At 44.9% G+C, this 7,225-nt stretch overlaps 1 pseudogene; it reads right to left on the bottom strand.

The window, feature by feature from the left end:
* Nucleotides 1-343: 343 nt before the first annotated feature.
* Nucleotides 344-699, bottom strand: LOC120228810 (annotated as a pseudogene).
* Nucleotides 700-7,225: the final 6,526 nt, after the last annotated feature.

Here is a 7,225-nt window from a genome sequence, read left to right as displayed (position 1 = left end):
GGAGGGGGAAGGGAGCAGGCAGAGACCCCAGGCCGTGTAATCAGCAGCCAGGTGATTGTGCGACGTGTCTTTTCACAGTTGAGTTAGACGAGCCCCCCCAGTTATGATGGGAATCCATTTAAATAGAGTTCCGCGATCCCAGAAGTCCCAACTGAGTGGACGGCGGCTACCCTTGACACAATGATTTGTTACAGCACAACGTATATATTTTAAACGGACCAAAAGTTAGTATCGTTTACAGTATCTTAAGATTAATTGCCTTCGGGTGGGAGCTTCCTTTCCAGGACTTTGAGGCCTACAAGTCGTATCTAGGAAATTTACTATTGTGGAAAATGAACACTGCTTAAATCGCATGGGGGTGGGGGCTGTGGTTTCTCTGTTTGATGAATCGACACTGTCCTTCGGGCGGCTGAGGGAGTTTCTTGTTTTCTTTAGACCTCCATAGATGCCGGAGCTTGCAGGACCCCTTGTAGGCCATTTGAGTTCGGCCATTTTGCTGGCACTGCTATGGCTCTTGGGTCCATCACTCCATTGGAACTATTAACTCCATTCATATTAATTTTGGTTACAAATCATACAGAGGTGGGGGGGTGCTTCTGGGTATTTAGGTCCACATTCTATTTTAAGGCTGTATATTCGGTTTTCATAAATTGTTCTGGGAGGCCCGATTATCATTCCTCTCCATCTCGTAAGTGTCATGTCTTTATCATCTTCTAGATAAGAGTTCATGGTATAATCTGGATACACATCTTTTATCAGACGTGTGAGTTGTAAATAATTTCTCCCCGTCTGTGGCTCGTCTTTTCCGTCTTTGAATAGTGTCTTTCAAGGACCAGAATTTTTATTTTTATTTTTTTAATTTTTTTAATTTTTATTTTTTTTTTAAATATTTTTATTTATTTCTAGGATAGAGACAGACAGCGTGAGCAAGGGAGGGTCAGAGAGAGAGGGAGACACAGACTCCGAAACAGACTCCAGGCTCTGAGCTGGCAGTCAGCACAGAGCCCGATGGCTGGGCTCGAACCCACGAACCGCGAGATCATGACCTAAGTGAAAGTCGGACGCTTAACCGACTAAGCCACCCAGGCGCCCCAAGGACCAGAATTTTTAAATACGGAAGTCCAACTTATCACTCCGTTCTTTATGGATAGGAATTGGTTGGGTTTTTTTGTTTTCTGTTTTTTGGTTTTTTTAGAGAGAGTATGAGTAGGGGAGGGGCAGAGAGACAGAGACAGAGGACCCGAAGTGGGCTGTGCACCTAAAGCACAGAGCCCCACCTGGGGCTCGAACTCATGAACTGCGAGATCATGACCTGAGCTGAAGTCGGACGCTTAACCAACTCAGCCACCCAGGTGCCTCCTTGATTGTAGTTCTTATCTGAGAAATCGGTGTCTAACCCGAAGGCTCAAATACTGCCTTCTACAAGTCTTGTCATTTTGGCTTCATGACCCATTTGGAGTTAATTTTTGACTATGGCATGACACATTTTCATAGAAGTGTGTATGTCTATATTTATGCATATGTGTATGTATATATTTAAATGATCTTTCATCCTATACATGACACATTTCTGGGGTTTTTTTGAAAGAATATTTCTGTAGCTCCCACTTGATTATTCTGCTTAAATATTTCACCAGATTTACTAGGGTAGTACCTAGTATAAGCTGACCTCTGTCTCGCCCAGCAGAGAATTCCTCAGCTCCGCCAGGAACCCCATAAAACGATGTGCTTTCTTCTACAATAGAATTCATCCCTTTTATTGTCAACTGAAGCCGATCCTGGATTTTTTATTTTTAAGCTGGGAAGCAAGCTAGTGTGAAGTTACAACACAGCACTCAGTTTTGTGTAATTTTTCGTAATGCCTTCCCCAGCTTCTGGTCAAGAGATCGGGTCCGTAAGGGCCCTCGTAAGTAATGGGACAGTCAAGCTTCAGTTTTTACGACTGCTGTATCCAAATGCAATACTCAAAGCATTTGGCGGCCCCACCAAATTCTTGATGTGTCCTTTATTTTTACAAAGGGCCATTTGCAAATTGCCTTTGCAAATGGCAGACAGCCATAGGGAACTCCTCACTGGTCTCCAATGTAGAAGTAAAAATGCAGCTCTCCAAACAACCCTCGCTGTTGATTTGTGGCGTGTGTTTGGAAAATAAAGCATTGAGGCACTGGCCCAAGGATAAAGTGGAAGCATGCCATGCAAGGCAGATGTTTACCGTCCCTAAACAAAGGGACCGTAGGACTCCATGGATTCTCTAGCTGTTGAATTGCTAGAAGTATCAGAAAGGATATGGGCATTTAAAGTAAAATCCCTTTCTCTTTGTGAAAGTACAATTGTGGATGAAGAAGACATCTCATTTCAGAAATACAGTCTACTGATGACTTACTTAGAAATTCATGGGAGTCTAAGCTCCTACTCTGTTTCTTTTTTTTTTTGTTTTTTCCAATATTTTATTTATTTCTCCCATCCAAGTACTAACCAAGCCCGAGCCTGTTCAGCTTCTGAGATCAGACGAGGTGGGGCACGTTCAGGGTGGTATGGCCTTAGACTGTTTTATTTCTGAGAGACAGAGACAGTGTGAGCAGGGGAGGGTCAGAGAGGGAGACGCAGAATCTGAAGGAGGCTCCAGACTCTGAGCTGTCAGTACAGAGCCTGACACGGGGCTCGAACCCACAAGCCATGAGATCATGACCTGAGCCAGAGTCAGATGCTCAACCGACTGAGTCATCCAGGTGCCCCAGCTCCTATTCCATTTCTAAAGGGCAAAGAGCATTTTGTAAGCAAATGAATGGCTAAGTGTGAATATATTTTATCTATTTCTATAGATGTAGATATAGACAAATTCAGTTAGTAAAATGTATTCATAATGTATGTCAGGCACTTTCCCAGATGCCTGAGATACACCAAACACAGTCTTTGGCCTCGTGGAGCTTAAAGGCTATGGGGGGAAGAGGGATGTTATCCAGATAACATATAGACATATATATAACCACGATGGAGATGAGTGTTTCAGTGGGAAAGTTAGAAGTGCTCTCTGAGGGTGTGTATTGTTACTTGTGCTATCCTGGGACTCAGAGGAGTCTTCTCCAGGAACTGACATTTGGTTTGAAACTTGAACGGTAAATAGTCGAGTGAAGAGATGAGGGAGGTGCATTATGGGCAGAAGAAATCGCATATGCAAAGGCCCTGTGGCAGGAAGGAACAGGGTCCTAACTGTCCACGGGAAGGGCTAGTGTAGATGCAGGGAGGTAGTGAGAAGGAAGACAGCAGGGCAGTGGGCAGAACATTGAGGGTGTTTAGGCCACGTCAGAGTACTGTGGCTCTGTCCCAAAAGGATTAGAAAGTCACTAGTGGGCTTGAAGTGGCACCGATTGATCAGACTGGGGTTTCCAAAGATTCTGCCAGTGGTAGCCTGGAGATCCATTGAGCATAGGTTTAGGTTGAAAGTAAGAAGACCTCAAAACAGATTAGACAGGAGTCCCCACGAACGCTGATGACCAAGGTGGTGGTGGTGGGCATATCTGGGACAGTCTCACCAAGTACAGCAAGAACGTCACAGATGACTTGGGTTTCTGGCTTGGGCAGCGGGGGGCTGGTGACACCATGCGGGGTGAGAAGAAGACTCAGCAGAAGACAGGTGCGGGAGTTCAGAGGGAAACATACTGAACTTGAGGTGACTCTTAAGACACGCTGAAGCAGGATAAATGGGTAGATGTGTGGGCGGGTCTGGAGCTCCCAAGAATGACCTGCTTTCGAATGACACGTTTAGGGGTCACCGTTATGTAGATGGTGGCTGAAGCTGTAGGTACGTAGGTCTTGACTTCCCAGCATTTATGGAGTTGAGAGTAGGTTTAAACTCCCAACGTTTCGTGTCTGGATAAGGGGACGTATCTGAAAAGAGAATTTTCAGGAGAGGGTCATTCATGGAAGTCAGGGGGGGAGAGGATGAGCAGAATAATGAAGGAATGTCCAGTGTTCAAACTATGGAAGCCCATTGACTGATGAATGGATGTTCCCACGGAATATTACTCAGGCATAAAAAAGAAGTAAATTTTGCCATTTGTAACGACACCACAGATGGATCTAGAAGGTCTAATGCCAAGTGAAATAAGTTGGTCAGAGAAAGACAAATAGCATGTGATTTCACTCGTGTGGATTTTAAGAAACAACGATCAAAGACAGAAATCTAGACTCTCTAAAGAACAAACAGATGGTCGTCAGAGGGGAGGTGGGAAGAGAGTGGGGGAAACAGGTGATGGGGGTTACGAGGACACTCGTTGTGATAACCACTCAGTAATGTATACAGTTGTTGAATCATTACATGATGATGATTCTAACATCCAAAACTAACAGAACATGGTATGTTACCTACACTGGAATTCAAATCAAATGGAATGAGACTTTCTGAGATGCCAAGGCCAGTGTGGCTGAAAAAATGTGAAGTTTCAAATACTCTGTTGATGGTTGAAAACAGGCCTGTCCTACTTCTGCTCCCTCACCGTATACTGTAACTTCGTTCATTCCTTTAATTTCTTTCTTTTAAAAAAAAAAAGTTTATTGTCAAGTTGGTTTCCATATGACACCCAGTGCTCATCCCCACAAGTGCCCTCCTCCATGCCCATCACCCCCTTCCCCTCCCCCCCACACCCATCAGTCCTCAGTTCTCAGCATTCAAGAATCTCTCATGGTGTGCGTCTCTCCCTTTCCCCCACCATTTCCCCCCTTCTTCTCCCCCATGGTCCTCTGTTAAGTTCCTCCTAATCCTCCTATACGTGCAAACATATGGTGTTTGTCCTTCTCTGCCTGACTTATTTCGCTCAGCATAACACCCTCTAGGTCCATCCACGTTGCTACACATGGCCAGTTTTCATTCTTTCTCATTGCCATGTAGTATTCCATTGTATAGATAAACCACATCTTGATCCATATGTCCGTTGATGGACACTTAGGCTCTTTCTATGATTTGGCTATTGTGGAGAGTGCTGCTATGAACATTGGGGTCCATGTGCCCTATGCATCAGCACTTCTGTATCCCTCGGGTAAATTCCTAGCAGTGCTAGTGCTGGGTCATAGGGAAGTTCTGTTAATTTTTTGAGGAACCTCCACACTGTTTTCCAGAGGGGCTGCACCGGTTTGCATTCCCACCAACAGTGTAGGAGGGTGCCCGTGTCTCCACATCCTCGCCAGCATCTAGAGTTCTCTGATTTGCTCATTTTAGCCACTCTGACCAGCGTGAGGTGGTATCTCAGTGTGGTTTTGATTTGTATTTCCCTGATGAGGAGGGATGCTGAGCATCGTTTCATGTGTCTGTTGGCCATCTGGCTGTCCTCTTTGGAGAAGTGTCTGTCATGTCTTCTGCCCATTTCTTCACTGGATTGTTTTTCGGGTGTGGAGTTTGGTGAGTTCCTTATAGATTTTGGATATTAACCCTTTATCTGATATGTCATTTGCAACTATCTTTTCCCATTCCATCGGTTGCTTATTAGTTTTATGGATTGTTTCCTTGGCAAGCCTTTTATACCATCTCTGCCTCATTCCTGACTCCAGATTTCTTTCATTTCCCTGAGTGAGTTTTTAGTTATATTTAAATAGCATTTCGAGTCTGCGGGTTAGAACATCACCTCATAATGAAATCTGAATACTGTCAAAATGCAGATGATGGAGGAGTCTCAGAATTCTACGAACTACAAGGACAAACAAAATTTCCTGGTTTCTCTCCCTCTCAACAATGTGTGCAGAGGGGTCTGTTCTTCAGCCTGCCTGACAGTCCTTGGTCCTTTTTGGTCTGAACATTTGTGTCTCTTGTGACTTGTCAGCCCTGGAACATCCTGCCTGGATCATTGCTTCTCCTCCATCTTCTCGGTTTCCTCTCTTAGGACCCCCTGTTTCCGGTGGTTGGATCACTTCAGTCCTCAGATCGGGTAACACGGCGCAACAACACTTTCCTCTTGTGCCCAACTAGTTGATGTGAATCACCATCCCAGAATGGATGCAGAACAAACATGGTGGTCAGGAGGGAGAGCCTCAAAAAGTTAACACCTGCCCAATGGAGGGAGAGGTTCTGCTCTTGTTTTATAGCACTGGACCCCCCACGTATTTATAGGCCTGTGTTTCATGCGGGAAAAACCCAGTATCTGTCTTTCTCAATCCAGTTCTATTAGCTTCATAGTTGGGGGTAATCCTTCAAGGTTCAGACCTCATGTTGCCTGTAGGTTTAGGGCATTACTATTTATAGGTGCCGGGTGCCTGTTGTTTTTGGTATGGCTGCCACTATTTTCTATTCCTGAATTTTCAGGGATTCTGGTGGGCCGCCCCAGTGATATTTTCAATTGGACATCTCTAGAGATGTTTCTTAAGTCGTTCTATAAGGGACCTATCATAACCTCTTTTGTCTAAAATGTTAACTCTGAACTGAGGGCGCCAAACTGGTTTTACATTAGAACATCATCATGAGGGGCACCTGGGTGGCTCAGTCGGTTAAGCATCTGACTTTGGCTCGGGTCATGATCTCCCCGTTCACGAGTTTGAGTCCTGCGTCAGGCTCTGTGCTGATGCCTCAGAGCCTGGAGCCTGCTTTGGAGTCTGTGTCTTCCTCTTTCTCTGCCCCCCCCCAAAAAAAACCCTAAATAAACATTAATCTAAAAATTAATATTTTAAGTATGGTGGCAATTTTTTTTCTCGTCTTGGAGTTACTACCAAAGGGGGAGAAACACATAGTTTACTCTTAATGTATCTATTGCCTTGATTTTTTTCAAGTAGAAGTAAGCTGGTCAAGAAACCAATTTCTCCAGCATCCAGAGCTTTCACAACTGCCCTTAAGAAACTACCGATTAAAATCCTTGTTACTTCATACACCGGAAGCGTGATCTGTATTTTAGAGACCTAAGCGCTTTCACGTCACCAGCTACAGGGATGGAGGCAAAAGCCATGGCTAATGATTAACAACTTTACAGAGCTGGTATTGAATTTCTAACGGATCCCAAAAGCCCCTTCTCTGAGTTCCTGTGTCTCCCTCACTAGTGCGTTGCGAGCTTGGAGAATGACTTTAAGATCCTAGGTTTCAGAAACACTTGAAGCAGTAACGGGTTCTCTGGTCGTTTGGAAACAGTGCACACAACTGCTCCAACATCTGGGTACAGAGGGGAATGGCTGCGGGCTGGGAGGTGGCCAATAGCGTCCTTTCCTTCCACCTGCTTCAATGTGGCGGCCTCCCAGCTGCTGAGTAAAA

This window comes from Hyaena hyaena, unplaced genomic scaffold (assembly GCF_003009895.1).
Source record: "Hyaena hyaena isolate Hyena2069 unplaced genomic scaffold, ASM300989v1 scaffold_27, whole genome shotgun sequence".
Taxonomy (NCBI): domain Eukaryota; kingdom Metazoa; phylum Chordata; class Mammalia; order Carnivora; family Hyaenidae; genus Hyaena; species Hyaena hyaena.
Note: the sequence above shows the minus strand (reverse complement) of the source record. Positions and strands in the feature narration are given on the sequence as shown.